At 49.0% G+C, this 23,356-nt stretch overlaps 12 non-coding genes across 12 annotated transcripts; 6 read left to right on the forward strand and 6 right to left on the reverse strand.

The window, feature by feature from the left end:
• Positions 1-1,419: 1,419 nt before the first annotated feature.
• On the reverse strand, positions 1,420-1,502 carry trnal-cag (transfer RNA leucine (anticodon CAG)). The gene has a single exon. It is a non-coding gene; the product is annotated as a tRNA-Leu (tRNA).
• Positions 1,503-2,674: 1,172 nt separating this feature from the next.
• Positions 2,675-2,747, forward strand: trnak-cuu (transfer RNA lysine (anticodon CUU)). Its single transcript has one exon. It is a non-coding gene; the product is annotated as a tRNA-Lys (tRNA).
• Positions 2,748-5,538: 2,791 nt separating this feature from the next.
• On the reverse strand, positions 5,539-5,621 carry trnal-cag (transfer RNA leucine (anticodon CAG)). Its single transcript has one exon. It is a non-coding gene; the product is annotated as a tRNA-Leu (tRNA).
• Positions 5,622-6,793: 1,172 nt separating this feature from the next.
• Positions 6,794-6,866, forward strand: trnak-cuu (transfer RNA lysine (anticodon CUU)). Its single transcript has one exon. It is a non-coding gene; the product is annotated as a tRNA-Lys (tRNA).
• Positions 6,867-9,657: 2,791 nt separating this feature from the next.
• Positions 9,658-9,740, reverse strand: trnal-cag (transfer RNA leucine (anticodon CAG)). Its single transcript has one exon. It is a non-coding gene; the product is annotated as a tRNA-Leu (tRNA).
• A 1,172-nt stretch (positions 9,741-10,912) lies between these two features.
• trnak-cuu (transfer RNA lysine (anticodon CUU)) lies at positions 10,913-10,985 on the forward strand. The gene has a single exon. It is a non-coding gene; the product is annotated as a tRNA-Lys (tRNA).
• Positions 10,986-13,776: 2,791 nt separating this feature from the next.
• trnal-cag (transfer RNA leucine (anticodon CAG)) lies at positions 13,777-13,859 on the reverse strand. The gene has a single exon. It is a non-coding gene; the product is annotated as a tRNA-Leu (tRNA).
• Positions 13,860-15,031: 1,172 nt separating this feature from the next.
• trnak-cuu (transfer RNA lysine (anticodon CUU)) lies at positions 15,032-15,104 on the forward strand. The gene has a single exon. It is a non-coding gene; the product is annotated as a tRNA-Lys (tRNA).
• A 2,791-nt stretch (positions 15,105-17,895) lies between these two features.
• On the reverse strand, positions 17,896-17,978 carry trnal-cag (transfer RNA leucine (anticodon CAG)). Its single transcript has one exon. It is a non-coding gene; the product is annotated as a tRNA-Leu (tRNA).
• A 1,172-nt stretch (positions 17,979-19,150) lies between these two features.
• trnak-cuu (transfer RNA lysine (anticodon CUU)) lies at positions 19,151-19,223 on the forward strand. Its single transcript has one exon. It is a non-coding gene; the product is annotated as a tRNA-Lys (tRNA).
• Positions 19,224-22,014: 2,791 nt separating this feature from the next.
• trnal-cag (transfer RNA leucine (anticodon CAG)) lies at positions 22,015-22,097 on the reverse strand. Its single transcript has one exon. It is a non-coding gene; the product is annotated as a tRNA-Leu (tRNA).
• Positions 22,098-23,269: 1,172 nt separating this feature from the next.
• trnak-cuu (transfer RNA lysine (anticodon CUU)) lies at positions 23,270-23,342 on the forward strand. The gene has a single exon. It is a non-coding gene; the product is annotated as a tRNA-Lys (tRNA).
• Positions 23,343-23,356: the final 14 nt, after the last annotated feature.

Genomic DNA, 23,356 nt, shown 5'->3' on the forward strand with positions numbered 1-23,356 from the left:
TCTTGCCAGCCGGCGGTATTTCTTGTGCAGCGATGAGCCAGATTTGTATTTCGTATTTCGCAAGTTGTGTGAATTTCTTGAAGTTGAAAGTGAATTCGCTCCAGAAAAGAAATGTCCAGTCGCATGAAAGCCGTGGCTGTTTGTTAAACCGCAGGACCTGAGCTTGCGTTCTGTTTCTCATGGCGTTCGCAAAGGCGATTCCTGCCTTTAAAACTGCTGTGTCTGCGACTGAAAGCGGCGTGTGGCGCAGCTTCTAAAGTCTTGTTGACGCTCCTCGATGTTGCTTTCTCTCTGCCTAAGGAAGTTCGATTGTCGCGTCGGAACGGGGAGACCTAATCCTTCCAGCTTTAAGCCACCCTTCAGTCTTCTGAAGGGTGTCGGAGTGCTAGCATGTCATTTGGCTTTTTTTGGGGGGGAAACGGAGAGCGACATCGAAAAAGGTTACCGCCGCTGCCTCGCCCTCCGTGTTAAATAATCGCAAGCCGGCGACGGCGGCGCTCCCTGTAGTCGTGGCCGAGCGGTTAAGGCGATGGGCTAGAAAGCCATTGGGGTCTCCCCGCGTCGGCTCGAATCCTGCCCACTACGGCGCCCTTCTCCTGTCGCTTCGGCCTGCCCAGAAAAAGGCGGAGTGCCGTTTCTCTCTTCCTGCTTCTTGTACAAACGCTAAATCGCTTGGACCTGCTGCCTTGGAAGTAATGTCTTCAACATCCACCAGTGACATTTCACAGCTGGAAGCACACAGCCACGCTTTTGGCATTGGCATGTCTTTTGCGCCCTACTTCCAGCCTTTGAAGACCTAATTATTCAAACTGAAAGAACCGGCTGAATGAGTGTTTGCAGTGCACCAGGAGGAGCAGGGACCATAGCATTGGAGGGGTGAGGATGGCGCAGATGGAAACGTTTTCATGCGCTCCTCTGGGAGGAATGAAAAGAAAAGACGAAACCGGAAACAGTAGTAGCCGCAAGAGGAAGTGTCTTCAAGCGCCAAGCAAGCGCTCCTCGTTAGTATAGTGGTGCGTATCCCCGCCTGTCACGTGGGAGACCAGGGATGGATTGCTTGACGGCGAGCCAGGTTGCTTTTCTCCCATCAGATTCCAACCGCTAATGCTAACGCAGTGAGTGGGAGCTTACATGCTTTTCCTTTCCCGTCTTTTTCGGACGACTATTCCAAAGGGGTAACCTGAAGGAATAGGGGCCTGAAGACACGAGGCATTCTTAAACCAGCACTGGGCTGCACGGCCTTCTGTTGTGATCAGGTTATATTCGAGTCAAAAAGCCAGAGCATCCGCTTCCATCCTATGGAGCACGAGCTAAATCGGAAGAGGCAGGGGATACACCTACGCCTATCGGCGCACGTTCCCTGCGTCAGGCTGCTTCACCCATTTGCACCCGACTGGAGACGGCACTGAGCAAGCTTTTTGTCAGGAGTGGGATTCGAACCCACGCCTCCAGGGGAGACTGCGACCTGAACGCAGCGCCTTAGACCGCTCGGCCATCCTGACGCGGGCCCCCTGTCCCGGGGCGGTCTGATGAGCCACCGCGATCCCACTACGCTCCTCGAGTATCGCACTGTTATTAATACTACAGTGTGACTCCAGCATTAAAATGTTTGGAAAATGTGTCGGCTTTTATAATCCAGTGTAGAGCAGCATGTGATGATTTGTGCTACAACACCAAGCGCTCAAAGTGACGTCTGCGTTTGTCGTTGAAACTTTCAACTCTTTCATCACTTATGTAGGAAATAAAAAGAGCAGTTGTGCACCACACGCAGAGAGGCCGTCAGCAGAGTGGCGCAGCGGAAGCGTGCTGGGCCCATAACCCAGAGGTCGATGGATCGAAACCATCCTCTGCTACGTGTGTCCTATGCACGATTCATAAGCATGCCATTGGGTTAGCAAAGTGCCTTCAAATAGTCTGCATCTCCCTTTCTTTAAATTCTGTCCTGAGTTTCTCTCTCGTGTGTGTTTGTGCAAGCTTGACACTTGCGGGACTCTTTAATCTTCACCAATACGGAGATGACCAAATGTGTCTTCGGTTGTTCTGAGGTCTTTGATAGTTTCTTTGAAAGCTTCAACTGAACCTCGAAATCGAAGCAGTTATGTTTATATTGATTTCTCACTGTAATCATTACGAACCAGGAACAGCCAGCACACTCGGTCGCATTAGTAATTATGTCACGTCTCTACTTAGCAGAGCATTCAAAGGCCCACTGGAAGTAGTAAAGCACTAAAACACTGCAAAACTGAACTCGGGAAAATCATACTGGGAGCTCTGAGCGATGTCTGCATCCAAGCCATCCAATACGGACTCTGAAACCTTGGAATATCAACACTATGATGCGCTACCTTTTACCTGGAGCAAAACGATGGAATTAGAAGAATGCTTACCGCAGGATACAACTGTGCCGCTGTTATTTGGAGCACGGTTTTCACTTGCATGAAAACTACAGCAGAACGTAGAAGGATGATCACTGAGGAGTCCACGCGGGCATGCTGAGGAGATTGTAGGTCGTACATTTCAATGATTACTGACATTTGCGCTGCTGGAGGTACAGTAATCAACAAAGAACAGGGTGTGCTACTCTCGAATCCGGTCAGCACATGATGAAAAGCCAGGAAGTATACCTTGTCAAATTGCCGTCAACAGGGACAAGTTAACCACCAGCTCCACCGGCGCCCGGCTAGCTCAGTCGGTAGAGCATGAGACTCTTAATCTCAGGGTCGTGGGTTCGAGCCCCACGTTGGGCGGTGCCCGTCTCCTTATTAACAAAGTTTCCCGCTCATCCTTGAACCTCTTACACCTCGATGGTACCGAGCACTGCGTTTTAATGCACAGGTGTGATCAAACCGAGATGAAAAGGGCGTATCTAGCTCCTTGCCCGAGAGATAAATCAAGGGTTCCGCAGATAATCCCTTGGCTCCGGTCACCCGGACGCAGATAGGAGCTGCAGCCATCATAACTTGTATGAAAACTAAGAAGAGCTCCTGTCTATTTACAGTTTCATTTACTCTAGCGTTTCCTTAAACATTGCGTGTACGAAGGCTAAGAAATTGGAGAGCTATTCTAATACAATAACTATTAGGAATCTTTTGGGCATAACAGTTTCACTGTGATTTTGCAGGTAACACGTACGTTGGGAAAACATTTTGAACGCGATCAATAACCGCACTGGAAAAATGTGGGAAAGAAAGGGCGAAAAGCGACTCTTCAACATGTGGAAATATCTTCCTGAGCGGAGCCCTCTTCTCGAAGCTCAACACTCTGCAAGAGTCACTTCTCCCAACTTGCGCCCGCAGGTTTCCGTAGTGTGCCTGCAAAGAGCCATCCGCTTGAGACAGGTGCACCTCCCGATTTCATTGAACTAAGCTAGATGCACAATTTCTAATGCAGCCTTCATCACAATAGACAGTTCATTTCTCGAAAGCTTGTCGTAAAAAAAGGAAACAAAGAACGAAAACGTATAGCTGACAATCTTCTGAAGATGCAGATTCAGCTTTGGGGAAATGGACATTTTATGTATGCAGATGCTTTTCAAGCGCTGGTTTTAGAACGTCGCTGTGCTTCCAGCATCCTTTTCAGCCTTCTAAACTGGCTACCGAGGTGCCGATCACATTGTAAAGCGGTTGAGAGGCCGGAGCTGCTCAAACCGCTCTTGCCGTTTCCCATCAATCAAAAGCACTATGTTGTTTCTTTGTATGGAAAGCTTTTCAAGTCTGGCATCGACACGCACCTTTCCTGAAACGTCCAAAAGGTGAATGCTTCGCAAAGAAATCCAGTCTACCTTCAGGGGGCATGATGTTGAAATCGGAATGAGCCCTGGGTGGGCTTGAAGCAGCAGCTGTTCAGTTAACAGCTGCACAGAAACGCACCCCGCTTGCTTTGTATCATTCGCAAGTTTCTGGTTAAAGAGTAAAAAAGGCTGGAATTCTTCTGCCAGCCGGCAGGATTTCTTCTGCACTCACCCAGAAAAGCCAAGAATTGTATTTCATCTTTCGCAAGCTGTATTTTCCAGGAGGAGAATGAATACTTGCATTAAACTGAATCAAGCCGACAGAGACGCACAGCCGTTGTTTTTCTCCATGGGAAGTTTTTCGTTAAGGAAAAACACCGTTGTCATTTTCTTGCCAGCCGGCGGTATTTCTTGTGCAGCGATGAGCCAGATTTGTATTTCGTATTTCGCAAGTTGTGTGAATTTCTTGAAGTTGAAAGTGAATTCGCTCCAGAAAAGAAATGTCCAGTCGCATGAAAGCCGTGGCTGTTTGTTAAACCGCAGGACCTGAGCTTGCGTTCTGTTTCTCATGGCGTTCGCAAAGGCGATTCCTGCCTTTAAAACTGCTGTGTCTGCGACTGAAAGCGGCGTGTGGCGCAGCTTCTAAAGTCTTGTTGACGCTCCTCGATGTTGCTTTCTCTCTGCCTAAGGAAGTTCGATTGTCGCGTCGGAACGGGGAGACCTAATCCTTCCAGCTTTAAGCCACCCTTCAGTCTTCTGAAGGGTGTCCGAGTGCTAGCATGTCATTTGGCTTTTTTTTGGGGGGAAACGGAGAGCGACATCGAAAAAGGTTACCGCCGCTGCCTCGCCCTCCGTGTTAAATGATCGCAAGCCGGCGGCGGCGGCGCTCCCTGTAGTCGTGGCCGAGCGGTTAAGGCGATGGGCTAGAAAGCCATTGGGGTCTCCCCGCGTCGGCTCGAATCCTGCCCACTACGGCGCCCTTCTCCTGTCGCTTCGGCCTGCCCAGAAAAAGGCGGAGTGCCGTTTCTCTCTTCCTGCTTCTTGTACAAACGCTAAATCGCTTGGACCTGCTGCCTTGGAAGTAATGTCTTCAACATCCACCAGTGACATTTCACAGCTGGAAGCACACAGCCACGCTTTTGGCATTGGCATGTCTTTTGCGCCCTACTTCCAGCCTTTGAAGACCTAATTATTCAAACTGAAAGAACCGGCTGAATGAGTGTTTGCAGTGCACCAGGAGGAGCAGGGACCATAGCATTGGAGGGGTGAGGATGGCGCAGATGGAAACGTTTTCATGCGCTCCTCTGGGAGGAATGAAAAGAAAAGACGAAACCGGAAACAGTAGTAGCCGCAAGAGGAAGTGTCTTCAAGCGCCAAGCAAGCGCTCCTCGTTAGTATAGTGGTGCGTATCCCCGCCTGTCACGTGGGAGACCAGGGATGGATTGCTTGACGGCGAGCCAGGTTGCTTTTCTCCCATCAGATTCCAACCGCTAATGCTAACGCAGTGTGTGGGAGCTTACATGCTTTTCCTTTCCCGTCTTTTTCGGACGACTATTCCAAAGGGGTAACCTGAAGGAATAGGGGCCTGAAGACACGAGGCATTCTTAAACCAGCACTGGGCTGCACGGCCTTCTGTTGTGATCAGGTTATATTCGAGTGAAAAAGCCAGAGCATCCGCTTCCATCCTATGGAGCACGAGCTAAATCGGAAGAGGCAGGGGATACACCTACGCCTATCGACGCACGTTCCCTGCGTCAGGCTGCTTCACCCATTTGCACCCGACTGGAGATGGCACTGAGCAAGCTTTTTGTCAGGAGTGGGATTCGAACCCACGCCTCCAGGGGAGACTGCGACCTGAACGCAGCGCCTTAGACCGCTCGGCCATCCTGACGCGGGCCCCCTGTCCCGGGGCGGTCTGATGAGCCACCGCGATCCCACTACGCTCCTCGAGTATCGCACTGTTATTAATACTACAGTGTGACTCCAGCATTAAAATGTTTGGAAAATGTGTCGGCTTTTATAATCCAGTGTAGAGCAGCATGTGATGATTTGTGCTACAACACCAAGCGCTCAAAGTGACGTCTGCGTTTGTCGTTGAAACTTTCAACTCTTTCATCACTTATGTAGGAAATAAAAAGAGCAGTTGTGCGCCACACGCAGAGAGGCTGTCAGCAGAGTGGCGCAGCGGAAGCGTGCTGGGCCCATAACCCAGAGGTCGATGGATTGAAACCATCCTCTGCTACGTGTGTCCTATGCACGATTCATAAGCATGCCATTGGGTTAGCAAAGTGCCTTCAAATAGTCTGCATCTCCCTTTCTTTAAATTCTGTCCTGAGTTTCTCTCTCGTGTGTGTTTGTGCAAGCTTGACACTTGCGGGACTCTTTAATCTTCACCAATACGGAGATGACCAAATGTGTCTTCGGTTGTTCTGAGGTCTTTGATAGTTTCTTTGAAAGCTTCAACTGAACCTCGAAATCGAAGCAGTTATGTTTATATTGATTTCTCACTGTAATCATTACGAACCAGGAACAGCCAGCACACTCGGTCGCATTAGTAATTATGTCACGTCTCTACTTAGCAGAGCATTCAAAGGCCCACTGGAAGTAGTAAAGCACTAAAACACTGCAAAACTGAACTCGGGAAAATCATACTGGGAGCTCTGAGCGATGTCTGCATCCAAGCCATCCAATACGGACTCTGAAACCTTGGAATATCAACACTATGATGCGCTACCTTTTACCTGGAGCAAAACGATGGAATTAGAAGAATGCTTACCGCAGGATACAACTGTGCCGCTGTTATTTGGAGCACGGTTTTCACTTGCATGAAAACTACAGCAGAACGTAGAAGGATGATCACTGAGGAGTCCACGCGGGCATGCTGAGGAGATTGTAGGTCGTACATTTCAATGATTACTGACATTTGCGCTGCTGGAGGTACAGTAATCAACAAAGAACAGGGTGTGCTACTCTCGAATCCGGTCAGCACATGATGAAAAGCCAGGAAGTATACCTTGTCAAATTGCCGTCAACAGGGACAAGTTAACCACCAGCTCCACCGGCGCCCGGCTAGCTCAGTCGGTAGAGCATGAGACTCTTAATCTCAGGGTCGTGGGTTCGAGCCCCACGTTGGGCGGTGCCCGTCTCCTTATTAACAAAGTTTCCCGCTCATCCTTGAACCTCTTACACCTCGATGGTACCGAGCACTGCGTTTTAATGCACAGGTGTGATCAAACCGAGATGAAAAGGGCGTATCTAGCTCCTTGCCCGAGAGATAAATCAAGGGTTCCGCAGATAATCCCTTGGCTCCGGTCACCCGGACGCAGATAGGAGATGCAGCCATCATAACTTGTATGAAAACTAAGAAGAGCTCCTGTCTATTTACAGTTTCATTTACTCTAGCGTTTCCTTAAACATTGCGTGTACGAAGGCTAAGAAATTGGAGAGCTATTCTAATACAATAACTATTAGGAATCTTTTCGGCATAACAGTTTCACTGTGATTTTGCAGGTAACACGTACGTTGGGAAAACATTTTGAACGCGATCAATAACCGCACTGGAAAAATGTGGGAAAGAAAGGGCGAAAAGCGACTCTTCAACATGTGGAAATATCTTCCTGAGCGGAGCCCTCTTCTCGAAGCTCAACACTCTGCAAGAGTCACTTCTCCCAACTTGCGCCCGCAGGTTTCCGTAGTGTGCCTGCAAAGAGCCATCCGCTTGAGACAGGTGCACCTCCCGATTTCATTGAACTAAGCTAGATGCACAATTTCTAATGCAGCCTTCATCACAATAGACAGTTCATTTCTCGAAAGCTTGTCGTAAAAAAAGGAAACAAAGAACGAAAACGTATAGCTGACAATCTTCTGAAGATGCAGATTCAGCTTTGGGGAAATGGACATTTTATGTATGCAGATGCTTTTCAAGCGCTGGTTTTAGAACGTCGCTGTGCTTCCAGCATCCTTTTCAGCCTTCTAAACTGGCTACCGAGGTGCCGATCACATTGTAAAGCGGTTGAGAGGCCGGAGCTGCTCAAACCGCTCTTGCCGTTTCCCATCAATCAAAAGCACTATGTTGTTTCTTTGTATGGAAAGCTTTTCAAGTCTGGCATCGACACGCACCTTTCCTGAAACGTCCAAAAGGTGAATGCTTCGCAAAGAAATCCAGTCTACCTTCAGGGGGCATGATGTTGAAATCGGAATGAGCCCTGGGTGGGCTTGAAGCAGCAGCTGTTCAGTTAACAGCTGCACAGAAACGCACCCCGCTTGCTTTGTATCATTCGCAAGTTTCTGGTTAAAGAGTAAAAAAGGCTGGAATTCTTCTGCCAGCCGGCAGGATTTCTTCTGCACTCACCCAGAAAAGCCAAGAATTGTATTTCATCTTTCGCAAGCTGTATTTTCCAGGAGGAGAATGAATACTTGCATTAAACTGAATCAAGCCGACAGAGACGCACAGCCGTTGTTTTTCTCCATGGGAAGTTTTTCGTTAAGGAAAAACACCGTTGTCATTTTCTTGCCAGCCGGCGGTATTTCTTGTGCAGCGATGAGCCAGATTTGTATTTCGTATTTCGCAAGTTGTGTGAATTTCTTGAAGTTGAAAGTGAATTCGCTCCAGAAAAGAAATGTCCAGTCGCATGAAAGCCGTGGCTGTTTGTTAAACCGCAGGACCTGAGCTTGCGTTCTGTTTCTCATGGCGTTCGCAAAGGCGATTCCTGCCTTTAAAACTGCTGTGACTGCGACTGAAAGTGGCGTGTGGCGCAGCTTCTAAAGTCTTGTTGACGCTCCTCGATGTTGCTTTCTCTCTGCCTAAGGAAGTTCGATTGTCGCGTCGGAACGGGGAGACCTAATCCTTCCAGCTTTAAGCCACCCTTCAGTCTTCTGAAGGGTGTCCGAGTGCTAGCATGTCATTTGGCTTTTTTTTGGGGGGAAACGGAGAGCGACATCGAAAAAGGTTACCGCCGCTGCCTCGCCCTCCGTGTTAAATGATCGCAAGCCGGCGGCGGCGGCGCTCCCTGTAGTCGTGGCCGAGCGGTTAAGGCGATGGGCTAGAAAGCCATTGGGGTCTCCCCGCGTCGGCTCGAATCCTGCCCACTACGGCGCCCTTCTCCTGTCGCTTCGGCCTGCCCAGAAAAAGGCGGAGTGCCGTTTCTCTCTTCCTGCTTCTTGTACAAACGCTAAATCGCTTGGACCTGCTGCCTTGGAAGTAATGTCTTCAACATCCACCAGTGACATTTCACAGCTGGAAGCACACAGCCACGCTTTTGGCATTGGCATGTCTTTTGCGCCCTACTTCCAGCCTTTGAAGACCTAATTATTCAAACTGAAAGAACCGGCTGAATGAGTGTTTGCAGTGCACCAGGAGGAGCAGGGACCATAGCATTGGAGGGGTGAGGATGGCGCAGATGGAAACGTTTTCATGCGCTCCTCTGGGAGGAATGAAAAGAAAAGACGAAACCGGAAACAGTAGTAGCCGCAAGAGGAAGTGTCTTCAAGCGCCAAGCAAGCGCTCCTCGTTAGTATAGTGGTGCGTATCCCCGCCTGTCACGTGGGAGACCAGGGATGGATTGCTTGACGGCGAGCCAGGTTGCTTTTCTCCCATCAGATTCCAACCGCTAATGCTAACGCAGTGTGTGGGAGCTTACATGCTTTTCCTTTCCCGTCTTTTTCGGACGACTATTCCAAAGGGGTAACCTGAAGGAATAGGGGCCTGAAGACACGAGGCATTCTTAAACCAGCACTGGGCTGCACGGCCTTCTGTTGTGATCAGGTTATATTCGAGTCAAAAAGCCAGAGCATCCGCTTCCATCCTATGGAGCACGAGCTAAATCGGAAGAGGCAGGGGATACACCTACGCCTATCGGCGCACGTTCCCTGCGTCAGGCTGCTTCACCCATTTGCACCCGACTGGAGACGGCACTGAGCAAGCTTTTTGTCAGGAGTGGGATTCGAACCCACGCCTCCAGGGGAGACTGCGACCTGAACGCAGCGCCTTAGACCGCTCGGCCATCCTGACGCGGGCCCCCTGTCCCGGGGCGGTCTGATGAGCCACCGCGATCCCACTACACTCCTCGAGTATCGCACTGTTATTAATACTACAGTGTGACTCCAGCATTAAAATGTTTGGAAAATGTGTCGGCTTTTATAATCCAGTGTAGAGCAGCATGTGATGATTTGTGCTACAACACCAAGCGCTCAAAGTGACGTCTGCGTTTGTCGTTGAAACTTTCAACTCTTTCATCACTTATGTAGGAAATAAAAAGAGCAGTTGTGCGCCACACGCAGAGAGGCCGTCAGCAGAGTGGCGCAGCGGAAGCGTGCTGGGCCCATAACCCAGAGGTCGATGGATCGAAACCATCCTCTGCTACGTGTGTCCTATGCACGATTCCTAAGCATGCCATTGGGTTAGCAAAGTGCCTTCAAATAGTCTGCATCTCCCTTTCTTTAAATTCTGTCCTGAGTTTCTCTCTCGTGTGTGTTTGTGCAAGCTTGACACTTGCGGGACTCTTTAATCTTCACCAATACGGAGATGACCAAATGTGTCTTCGGTTGTTCTGAGGTCTTTGATAGTTTCTTTGAAAGCTTCAACTGAACCTCGAAATCGAAGCAGTTATGTTTATATTGATTTCTCGCGTTAATCATTACGAACCAGGAACAGCCAGCACACTCGGTCGCATTAGTAATTATGTCACGTCTCTACTTAGCAGAGCATTCAAAGGCCCACTGGAAGTAGTAAAGCACTAAAACACTGCAAAACTGAACTCGGGAAAATCATACTGGGAGCTCTGAGCGATGTCTGCATCCAAGCCATCCAATACGGACTCTGAAACCTTGGAATATCAACACTATGATGCGCTACCTTTTACCTGGAGCAAAACGATGGAATTAGAAGAATGCTTACCGCAGGATACAACTGTGCCGCTGTTATTTGGAGCACGGTTTTCACTTGCATGAAAACTACAGCAGAACGTAGAAGGATGATCACTGAGGAGTCCACGCGGGCATGCTGAGGAGATTGTAGGTCGTACATTTCAATGATTACTGACATTTGCGCTGCTGGAGGTACAGTAATCAACAAAGAACAGGGTGTGCTACTCTCGAATCCGGTCAGCACATGATGAAAAGCCAGGAAGTATACCTTGTCAAATTGCCGTCAACAGGGACAAGTTAACCACCAGCTCCACCGGCGCCCGGCTAGCTCAGTCGGTAGAGCATGAGACTCTTAATCTCAGGGTCGTGGGTTCGAGCCCCACGTTGGGCGGTGCCCGTCTCCTTATTAACAAAGTTTCCCGCTCATCCTTGAACCTCTTACACCTCGATGGTACCGAGCACTGCGTTTTAATGCACAGGTGTGATCAAACCGAGATGAAAAGGGCGTATCTAGCTCCTTGCCCGAGAGATAAATCAAGGGTTCCGCAGATAATCCCTTGGCTCCGGTCACCCGGACGCAGATAGGAGCTGCAGCCATCATAACTTGTATGAAAACTAAGAAGAGCTCCTGTCTATTTACAGTTTCATTTACTCTAGCGTTTCCTTAAACATTGCGTGTACGAAGGCTAAGAAATTGGAGAGCTATTCTAATACAATAACTATTAGGAATCTTTTCGGCATAACAGTTTCACTGTGATTTTGCAGGTAACACGTACGTTGGGAAAACATTTTGAACGCGATCAATAACCGCACTGGAAAAATGTGGGAAAGAAAGGGCGAAAAGCGACTCTTCAACATGTGGAAATATCTTCCTGAGCGGAGCCCTCTTCTCGAAGCTCAACACTCTGCAAGAGTCACTTCTCCCAACTTGCGCCCGCAGGTTTCCGTAGTGTGCCTGCAAAGAGCCATCCGCTTGAGACAGGTGCACCTCCCGATTTCATTGAACTAAGCTAGATGCACAATTTCTAATGCAGCCTTCATCACAATAGACAGTTCATTTCTCGAAAGCTTGTCGTAAAAAAAGGAAACAAAGAACGAAAACGTATAGCTGACAATCTTCTGAAGATGCAGATTCAGCTTTGGGGAAATGGACATTTTATGTATGCAGATGCTTTTCAAGCGCTGGTTTTAGAACGTCGCTGTGCTTCCAGCATCCTTTTCAGCCTTCTAAACTGGCTACCGAGGTGCCGATCACATTGTAAAGCGGTTGAGAGGCCGGAGCTGCTCAAACCGCTCTTGCCGTTTCCCATCAATCAAAAGCACTATGTTGTTTCTTTGTATGGAAAGCTTTTCAAGTCTGGCATCGACACGCACCTTTCCTGAAACGTCCAAAAGGTGAATGCTTCGCAAAGAAATCCAGTCTACCTTCAGGGGGCATGATGTTGAAATCGGAATGAGCCCTGGGTGGGCTTGAAGCAGCAGCTGTTCAGTTAACAGCTGCACAGAAACGCACCCTGCTTGCTTTGTATCATTCGCAAGTTTCTGGTTAAAGAGTAAAAAAGGCTGGAATTCTTCTGCCAGCCGGCAGGATTTCTTCTGCACTCACCCAGAAAAGCCAAGAATTGTATTTCATCTTTCGCAAGCTGTATTTTCCAGGAGGAGAATGAATACTTGCATTAAACTGAATCAAGCCGACAGAGACGCACAGCCGTTGTTTTTCTCCATGGGAAGTTTTTCGTTAAGGAAAAACACCGTTGTCATTTTCTTGCCAGCCGGCGGTATTTCTTGTGCAGCGATGAGCCAGATTTGTATTTCGTATTTCGCAAGTTGTGTGAATTTCTTGAAGTTGAAAGTGAATTCGCTCCAGAAAAGAAATGTCCAGTCGCATGAAAGCCGTGGCTGTTTGTTAAACCGCAGGACCTGAGCTTGCGTTCTGTTTCTCATGGCGTTCGCAAAGGCGATTCCTGCCTTTAAAACTGCTGTGACTGCGACTGAAAGTGGCGTGTGGCGCAGCTTCTAAAGTCTTGTTGACGCTCCTCGATGTTGCTTTCTCTCTGCCTAAGGAAGTTCGATTGTCGCGTCGGAACGGGGAGACCTAATCCTTCCAGCTTTAAGCCACCCTTCAGTCTTCTGAAGGGTGTCCGAGTGCTAGCATGTCATTTGGCTTTTTTTTGGGGGGAAACGGAGAGCGACATCGAAAAAGGTTACCGCCGCTGCCTCGCCCTCCGTGTTAAATGATCGCAAGCCGGCGGCGGCGGCGCTCCCTGTAGTCGTGGCCGAGCGGTTAAGGCGATGGGCTAGAAAGCCATTGGGGTCTCCCCGCGTCGGCTCGAATCCTGCCCACTACGGCGCCCTTCTCCTGTCGCTTCGGCCTGCCCAGAAAAAGGCGGAGTGCCGTTTCTCTCTTCCTGCTTCTTGTACAAACGCTAAATCGCTTGGACCTGCTGCCTTGGAAGTAATGTCTTCAACATCCACCAGTGACATTTCACAGCTGGAAGCACACAGCCACGCTTTTGGCATTGGCATGTCTTTTGCGCCCTACTTCCAGCCTTTGAAGACCTAATTATTCAAACTGAAAGAACCGGCTGAATGAGTGTTTGCAGTGCACCAGGAGGAGCAGGGACCATAGCATTGGAGGGGTGAGGATGGCGCAGATGGAAACGTTTTCATGCGCTCCTCTGGGAGGAATGAAAAGAAAAGACGAAACCGGAAACAGTAGTAGCCGCAAGAGGAAGTGTCTTCAAGCGCCAAGCAAGCGCTCCTCGTTAGTATAGTGGTGCGTATCCCCGCCTGTCACGTGGGAGACCAGGGATGGATTGCTTGACGGCGAGCCAGGTTGCTTTTCTCCCATCAGATTCCAACCGCTAATGCTAACGCAGTGTGTGGGAGCTTACATGCTTTTCCTTTCCCGTCTTTTTCGGACGACTATTCCAAAGGGGTAACCTGAAGGAATAGGGGCCTGAAGACACGAGGCATTCTTAAACCAGCACTGGGCTGCACGGCCTTCTGTTGTGATCAGGTTATATTCGAGTGAAAAAGCCAGAGCATCCGCTTCCATCCTATGGAGCACGAGCTAAATCGGAAGAGGCAGGGGATACACCTACGCCTATCGGCGCACGTTCCCTGCGTCAGGCTGCTTCACCCATTTGCACCCGACTGGAGATGGCACTGAGCAAGCTTTTTGTCAGGAGTGGGATTCGAACCCACGCCTCCAGGGGAGACTGCGACCTGAACGCAGCGCCTTAGACCGCTCGGCCATCCTGACGCGGGCCCCCTGTCCCGGGGCGGTCTGATGAGCCACCGCGATCCCACTACGCTCCTCGAGTATCGCACTGTTATTAATACTACAGTGTGACTCCAGCATTAAAATGTTTGGAAAATGTGTCGGCTTTTATAATCCAGTGTAGAGCAGCATGTGATGATTTGTGCTACAACACCAAGCGCTCAAAGTGACGTCTGCGTTTGTCGTTGAAACTTTCAACTCTTTCATCACTTATGTAGGAAATAAAAAGAGCAGTTGTGCGCCACACGCAGAGAGGCTGTCAGCAGAGTGGCGCAGCGGAAGCGTGCTGGGCCCATAACCCAGAGGTCGATGGATCGAAACCATCCTCTGCTACGTGTGTCCTATGCACGATTCATAAGCATGCCATTGGGTTAGCAAAGTGCCTTCAAATAGTCTGCATCTCCCTTTCTTTAAATTCTGTCCTGAGTTTCTCTCTCGTGTGTGTTTGTGCAAGCTTGACACTTGCGGGACTCTTTAATCTTCACCAATACGGAGATGACCAAATGTGTCTTCGGTTGTTCTGAGGTCTTTGATAGTTTCTTTGAAAGCTTCAACTGAACCTCGAAATCGAAGCAGTTATGTTTATATTGATTTCTCACTGTAATCATTACGAACCAGGAACAGCCAGCACACTCGGTCGCATTAGTAATTATGTCACGTCTCTACTTAGCAGAGCATTCAAAGGCCCACTGGAAGTAGTAAAGCACTAAAACACTGCAAAACTGAACTCGGGAAAATCATACTGGGAGCTCTGAGCGATGTCTGCATCCAAGCCATCCAATACGGACTCTGAAACCTTGGAATATCAACACTATGATGCGCTACCTTTTACCTGGAGCAAAACGATGGAATTAGAAGAATGCTTACCGCAGGATACAACTGTGCCGCTGTTATTTGGAGCACGGTTTTCACTTGCATGAAAACTACAGCAGAACGTAGAAGGATGATCACTGAGGAGTCCACGCGGGCATGCTGAGGAGATTGTAGGTCGTACATTTCAATGATTACTGACATTTGCGCTGCTGGAGGTACAGTAATCAACAAAGAACAGGGTGTGCTACTCTCGAATCCGGTCAGCACATGATGAAAAGCCAGGAAGTATACCTTGTCAAATTGCCGTCAACAGGGACAAGTTAACCACCAGCTCCACCGGCGCCCGGCTAGCTCAGTCGGTAGAGCATGAGACTCTTAATCTCAGGGTCGTGGGTTCGAGCCCCACGTTGGGCGGTGCCCGTCTCCTTATTAACAAAGTTTCCCGCTCATCCTTGAACCTCTTACACCTCGATGGTACCGAGCACTGCGTTTTAATGCACAGGTGTGATCAAACCGAGATGAAAAGGGCGTATCTAGCTCCTTGCCCGAGAGATAAATCAAGGGTTCCGCAGATAATCCCTTGGCTCCGGTCACCCGGACGCAGATAGGAGCTGCAGCCATCATAACTTGTATGAAAACTAAGAAGAGCTCCTGTCTATTTACAGTTTCATTTACTCTAGCGTTTCCTTAAACATTGCGTGTACGAAGGCTAAGAAATTGGAGAGCTATTCTAATACAATAACTATTAGGAATCTTTTCGGCATAACAGTTTCACTGTGATTTTGCAGGTAACACGTACGTTGGGAAAACATTTTGAACGCGATCAATAACCGCACTGGAAAAATGTGGGAAAGAAAGGGCGAAAAGCGACTCTTCAACATGTGGAAATATCTTCCTGAGCGGAGCCCTCTTCTCGAAGCTCAACACTCTGCAAGAGTCACTTCTCCCAACTTGCGCCCGCAGGTTTCCGTAGTGTGCCTGCAAAGAGCCATCCGCTTGAGACAGGTGCACCTCCCGATTTCATTGAACTAAGCTAGATGCACAATTTCTAATGCAGCCTTCATCACAATAGACAGTTCATTTCTCGAAAGCTTGTCGTAAAAAAAGGAAACAAAGAACGAAAACGTATAGCTGACAATCTTCTGAAGATGCAGATTCAGCTTTGGGGAAATGGACATTTTATGTATGCAGATGCTTTTCAAGCGCTGGTTTTAGAACGTCGCTGTGCTTCCAGCATCCTTTTCAGCCTTCTAAACTGGCTACCGAGGTGCCGATCACATTGTAAAGCGGTTGAGAGGCCGGAGCTGCTCAAACCGCTCTTGCCGTTTCCCATCAATCAAAAGCACTATGTTGTTTCTTTGTATGGAAAGCTTTTCAAGTCTGGCATCGACACGCACCTTTCCTGAAACGTCCAAAAGGTGAATGCTTCGCAAAGAAATCCAGTCTACCTTCAGGGGGCATGATGTTGAAATCGGAATGAGCCCTGGGTGGGCTTGAAGCAGCAGCTGTTCAGTTAACAGCTGCACAGAAACGCACCCCGCTTGCTTTGTATCATTCGCAAGTTTCTGGTTAAAGAGTAAAAAAGGCTGGAATTCTTCTGCCAGCCGGCAGGATTTCTTCTGCACTCACCCAGAAAAGCCAAGAATTGTATTTCATCTTTCGCAAGCTGTATTTTCCAGGAGGAGAATGAATACTTGCATTAAACTGAATCAAGCCGACAGAGACGCACAGCCGTTGTTTTTCTCCATGGGAAGTTTTTCGTTAAGGAAAAACACCGTTGTCATTTTCTTGCCAGCCGGCGGTATTTCTTGTGCAGCGATGAGCCAGATTTGTATTTCGTATTTCGCAAGTTGTGTGAATTTCTTGAAGTTGAAAGTGAATTCGCTCCAGAAAAGAAATGTCCAGTCGCATGAAAGCCGTGGCTGTTTGTTAAACCGCAGGACCTGAGCTTGCGTTCTGTTTCTCATGGCGTTCGCAAAGGCGATTCCTGCCTTTAAAACTGCTGTGTCTGCGACTGAAAGCGGCGTGTGGCGCAGCTTCTAAAGTCTTGTTGACGCTCCTCGATGTTGCTTTCTCTCTGCCTAAGGAAGTTCGATTGTCGCGTCGGAACGGGGAGACCTAATCCTTCCAGCTTTAAGCCACCCTTCAGTCTTCTGAAGGGTGTCCGAGTGCTAGCATGTCATTTGGCTTTTTTTTGGGGGGAAACGGAGAGCGACATCGAAAAAGGTTACCGCCGCTGCCTCGCCCTCCGTGTTAAATGATCGCAAGCCGGCGGCGGCGGCGCTCCCTGTAGTCGTGGCCGAGCGGTTAAGGCGATGGGCTAGAAAGCCATTGGGGTCTCCCCGCGTCGGCTCGAATCCTGCCCACTACGGCGCCCTTCTCCTGTCGCTTCGGCCTGCCCAGAAAAAGGCGGAGTGCCGTTTCTCTCTTCCTGCTTCTTGTACAAACGCTAAATCGCTTGGACCTGCTGCCTTGGAAGTAATGTCTTCAACATCCACCAGTGACATTTCACAGCTGGAAGCACACAGCCACGCTTTTGGCATTGGCATGTCTTTTGCGCCCTACTTCCAGCCTTTGAAGACCTAATTATTCAAACTGAAAGAACCGGCTGAATGAGTGTTTGCAGTGCACCAGGAGGAGCAGGGACCATAGCATTGGAGGGGTGAGGATGGCGCAGATGGAAACGTTTTCATGCGCTCCTCTGGGAGGAATGAAAAGAAAAGACGAAACCGGAAACAGTAGTAGCCGCAAGAGGAAGTGTCTTCAAGCGCCAAGCAAGCGCTCCTCGTTAGTATAGTGGTGCGTATCCCCGCCTGTCACGTGGGAGACCAGGGATGGATTGCTTGACGGCGAGCCAGGTTGCTTTTCTCCCATCAGATTCCAACCGCTAATGCTAACGCAGTGTGTGGGAGCTTACATGCTTTTCCTTTCCCGTCTTTTTCGGACGACTATTCCAAAGGGGTAACCTGAAGGAATAGGGGCCTGAAGACACGAGGCATTCTTAAACCAGCACTGGGCTGCACGGCCTTCTGTTGTGATCAGGTTATATTCGAGTGAAAAAGCCAGAGCATCCGCTTCCATCCTATGGAGCACGAGCTAAATCGGAAGAGGCAGGGGATACACCTACGCCTATCGGCGCACGTTCCCTGCGTCAGGCTGCTTCACCCATTTGCACCCGACTGGAGATGGCACTGAGCAAGCTTTTTGTCAGGAGTGGGATTCGAACCCACGCCTCCAGGGGAGACTGCGACCTGAACGCAGCGCCTTAGACCGCTCGGCCATCCTGACGCGGGCCCCCTGTCCCGGGGCGGTCTGATGAGCCACCGCGATCCCACTACGCTCCTTGAGTATCGCACTGTTATTAATACTACAGTGTGACTCCAGCATTAAAATGTTTGGAAAATGTGTCGGCTTTTATAATCCAGTGTAGAGCAGCATGTGATGATTTGTGCTACAACACCAAGCGCTCAAAGTGACGTCTGCGTTTGTCGTTGAAACTTTCAACTCTTTCATCACTTATGTAGGAAATAAAAAGAGCAGTTGTGCGCCACACGCAGAGAGGCTGTCAGCAGAGTGGCGCAGCGGAAGCGTGCTGGGCCCATAACCCAGAGGTCGATGGATCGAAACCATCCTCTGCTACGTGTGTCCTATGCACGATTCATAAGCATGCCATTGGGTTAGCAAAGTGCCTTCAAATAGTCTGCATCTCCCTTTCTTTAAATTCTGTCCTGAGTTTCTCTCTCGTGTGTGTTTGTGCAAGCTTGACACTTGCGGGACTCTTTAATCTTCACCAATACGGAGATGACCAAATGTGTCTTCGGTTGTTCTGAGGTCTTTGATAGTTTCTTTGAAAGCTTCAACTGAACCTCGAAATCGAAGCAGTTATGTTTATATTGATTTCTCACTGTAATCATTACGAACCAGGAACAGCCAGCACACTCGGTCGCATTAGTAATTATGTCACGTCTCTACTTAGCAGAGCATTCAAAGGCCCACTGGAAGTAGTAAAGCACTAAAACACTGCAAAACTGAACTCGGGAAAATCATACTGGGAGCTCTGAGCGATGTCTGCATCCAAGCCATCCAATACGGACTCTGAAACCTTGGAATATCAACACTATGATGCGCTACCTTTTACCTGGAGCAAAACGATGGAATTAGAAGAATGCTTACCGCAGGATACAACTGTGCCGCTGTTATTTGGAGCACGGTTTTCACTTGCATGAAAACTACAGCAGAACGTAGAAGGATGATCACTGAGGAGTCCACGCGGGCATGCTGAGGAGATTGTAGGTCGTACATTTCAATGATTACTGACATTTGCGCTGCTGGAGGTACAGTAATCAACAAAGAACAGGGTGTGCTACTCTCGAATCCGGTCAGCACATGATGAAAAGCCAGGAAGTATACCTTGTCAAATTGCCGTCAACAGGGACAAGTTAACCACCAGCTCCACCGGCGCCCGGCTAGCTCAGTCGGTAGAGCATGAGACTCTTAATCTCAGGGTCGTGGGTTCGAGCCCCACGTTGGGCGGTGCCCGTCTCCTTATTAACAAAGTTTCCCGCTCATCCTTGAACCTCTTACACCTCGATGGTACCGAGCACTGCGTTTTAATGCACAGGTGTGATCAAACCGAGATGAAAAGGGCGTATCTAGCTCCTTGCCCGAGAGATAAATCAAGGGTTCCGCAGATAATCCCTTGGCTCCGGTCACCCGGACGCAGATAGGAGCTGCAGCCATCATAACTTGTATGAAAACTAAGAAGAGCTCCTGTCTATTTACAGTTTCATTTACTCTAGCGTTTCCTTAAACATTGCGTGTACGAAGGCTAAGAAATTGGAGAGCTATTCTAATACAATAACTATTAGGAATCTTTTCGGCATAACAGTTTCACTGTGATTTTGCAGGTAACACGTACGTTGGGAAAACATTTTGAACGCGATCAATAACCGCACTGGAAAAATGTGGGAAAGAAAGGGCGAAAAGCGACTCTTCAACATGTGGAAATATCTTCCTGAGCGGAGCCCTCTTCTCGAAGCTCAACACTCTGCAAGAGTCACTTCTCCCAACTTGCGCCCGCAGGTTTCCGTAGTGTGCCTGCAAAGAGCCATCCGCTTGAGACAGGTGCACCTCCCGATTTCATTGAACTAAGCTAGATGCACAATTTCTAATGCAGCCTTCATCACAATAGACAGTTCATTTCTCGAAAGCTTGTCGTAAAAAAAGGAAACAAAGAACGAAAACGTATAGCTGACAATCTTCTGAAGATGCAGATTCAGCTTTGGGGAAATGGACATTTTATGTATGCAGATGCTTTTCAAGCGCTGGTTTTAGAACGTCGCTGTGCTTCCAGCATCCTTTTCAGCCTTCTAAACTGGCTACCGAGGTGCCGATCACATTGTAAAGCGGTTGAGAGGCCGGAGCTGCTCAAACCGCTCTTGCCGTTTCCCATCAATCAAAAGCACTATGTTGTTTCTTTGTATGGAAAGCTTTTCAAGTCTGGCATCGACACGCACCTTTCCTGAAACGTCCAAAAGGTGAATGCTTCGCAAAGAAATCCAGTCTACCTTCAGGGGGCATGATGTTGAAATCGGAATGAGCCCTGGGTGGGCTTGAAGCAGCAGCTGTTCAGTTAACAGCTGCACAGAAACGCACCCCGCTTGCTTTGTATCATTCGCAAGTTTCTGGTTAAAGAGTAAAAAAGGCTGGAATTCTTCTGCCAGCCGGCAGGATTTCTTCTGCACTCACCCAGAAAAGCCAAGAATTGTATTTCATCTTTCGCAAGCTGTATTTTCCAGGAGGAGAATGAATACTTGCATTAAACTGAATCAAGCCGACAGAGACGCACAGCCGTTGTTTTTCTCCATGGGAAGTTTTTCGTTAAGGAAAAACACCGTTGTCATTTTCTTGCCAGCCGGCGGTATTTCTTGTGCAGCGATGAGCCAGATTTGTATTTCGTATTTCGCAAGTTGTGTGAATTTCTTGAAGTTGAAAGTGAATTCGCTCCAGAAAAGAAATGTCCAGTCGCATGAAAGCCGTGGCTGTTTGTTAAACCGCAGGACCTGAGCTTGCGTTCTGTTTCTCATGGCGTTCGCAAAGGCGATTCCTGCCTTTAAAACTGCTGTGTCTGCGACTGAAAGCGGCGTGTGGCGCAGCTTCTAAAGTCTTGTTGACGCTCCTCGATGTTGCTTTCTCTCTGCCTAAGGAAGTTCGATTGTCGCGTCGGAACGGGGAGACCTAATCCTTCCAGCTTTAAGCCACCCTTCAGTCTTCTGAAGGGTGTCCGAGTGCTAGCATGTCATTTGGCTTTTTTTTGGGGGGAAACGGAGAGCGACATCGAAAAAGGTTACCGCCGCTGCCTCGCCCTCCGTGTTAAATGATCGCAAGCCGGCGGCGGCGGCGCTCCCTGTAGTCGTGGCCGAGCGGTTAAGGCGATGGGCTAGAAAGCCATTGGGGTCTCCCCGCGTCGGCTCGAATCCTGCCCACTACGGCGCCCTTCTCCTGTCGCTTCGGCCTGCCCAGAAAAAGGCGGAGTGCCGTTTCTCTCTTCCTGCTTCTTGTACAAACGCTAAATCGCTTGGACCTGCTGCCTTGGAAGTAATGTCTTCAACATCCACCAGTGACATTTCACAGCTGGAAGCACACAGCCACGCTTTTGGCATTGGCATGTCTTTTGCGCCCTACTTCCAGCCTTTGAAGACCTAATTATTCAAACTGAAAGAACCGGCTGAATGAGTGTTTGCAGTGCACCAGGAGGAGCAGGGACCATAGCATTGGAGGGGTGAGGATGGCGCAGATGGAAACGTTTTCATGCGCTCCTCTGGGAGGAATGAAAAGAAAAGACGAAACCGGAAACAGTAGTAGCCGCAAGAGGAAGTGTCTTCAAGCGCCAAGCAAGCGCTCCTCGTTAGTATAGTGGTGCGTATCCCCGCCTGTCACGTGGGAGACCAGGGATGGATTGCTTGACGGCGAGCCAGGTTGCTTTTCTCCCATCAGATTCCAACCGCTAATGCTAACGCAGTGTGTGGGAGCTTACATGCTTTTCCTTTCCCGTCTTTTTCGGACGACTATTCCAAAGGGGTAACCTGAAGGAATAGGGGCCTGAAGACACGAGGCATTCTTAAACCAGCACTGGGCTGCACGGCCTTCTGTTGTGATCAGGTTATATTCGAGTGAAAAAGCCAGAGCATCCGCTTCCATCCTATGGAGCACGAGCTAAATCGGAAGAGGCAGGGGATACACCTACGCCTATCGGCGCACGTTCCCTGCGTCAGGCTGCTTCACCCATTTGCACCCGACTGGAGATGGCACTGAGCAAGCTTTTTGTCAGGAGTGGGATTCGAACCCACGCCTCCAGGGGAGACTGCGACCTGAACGCAGCGCCTTAGACCGCTCGGCCATCCTGACGCGGGCCCCCTGTCCCGGGGCGGTCTGATGAGCCACCGCGATCCCACTACGCTCCTTGAGTATCGCACTGTTATTAATACTACAGTGTGACTCCAGCATTAAAATGTTTGGAAAATGTGTCGGCTTTTATAATCCAGTGTAGAGCAGCATGTGATGATTTGTGCTACAACACCAAGCGCTCAAAGTGACGTCTGCGTTTGTCGTTGAAACTTTCAACTCTTTCATCACTTATGTAGGAAATAAAAAGAGCAGTTGTGCGCCACACGCAGAGAGGCTGTCAGCAGAGTGGCGCAGCGGAAGCGTGCTGGGCCCATAACCCAGAGGTCGATGGATCGAAACCATCCTCTGCTACGTGTGTCCTATGCACGATTCATAAGCATGCCATTGGGTTAGCAAAGTGCCTTCAAATAGTCTGCATCTCCCTTTCTTTAAATTCTGTCCTGAGTTTCTCTCTCGTGTGTGTTTGTGCAAGCTTGACACTTGCGGGACTCTTTAATCTTCACCAATACGGAGATGACCAAATGTGTCTTCGGTTGTTCTGAGGTCTTTGATAGTTTCTTTGAAAGCTTCAACTGAACCTCGAAATCGAAGCAGTTATGTTTATATTGATTTCTCACTGTAATCATTACGAACCAGGAACAGCCAGCACACTCGGTCGCATTAGTAATTATGTCACGTCTCTACTTAGCAGAGCATTCAAAGGCCCACTGGAAGTAGTAAAGCACTAAAACACTGCAAAACTGAACTCGGGAAAATCATACTGGGAGCTCTGAGCGATGTCTGCATCCAAGCCATCCAATACGGACTCTGAAACCTTGGAATATCAACACTATGATGCGCTACCTTTTACCTGGAGCAAAACGATGGAATTAGAAGAATGCTTACCGCAGGATACAACTGTGCCGCTGTTATTTGGAGCACGGTTTTCACTTGCATGAAAACTACAGCAGAACGTAGAAGGATGATCACTGAGGAGTCCACGCGGGCATGCTGAGGAGATTGTAGGTCGTACATTTCAATGATTACTGACATTTGCGCTGCTGGAGGTACAGTAATCAACAAAGAACAGGGTGTGCTACTCTCGAATCCGGTCAGCACATGATGAAAAGCCAGGAAGTATACCTTGTCAAATTGCCGTCAACAGGGACAAGTTAACCACCAGCTCCACCGGCGCCCGGCTAGCTCAGTCGGTAGAGCATGAGACTCTTAATCTCAGGGTCGTGGGTTCGAGCCCCACGTTGGGCGGTGCCCGTCTCCTT

The sequence above is a fragment of the Lepisosteus platostomus genome, chromosome 26, assembly GCF_059453375.1.
Source record: "Lepisosteus platostomus isolate fLepPlt1 chromosome 26, fLepPlt1.hap1, whole genome shotgun sequence".
In the NCBI taxonomy this organism is placed as follows: Eukaryota; Metazoa; Chordata; class Actinopteri; order Semionotiformes; family Lepisosteidae; genus Lepisosteus; species Lepisosteus platostomus.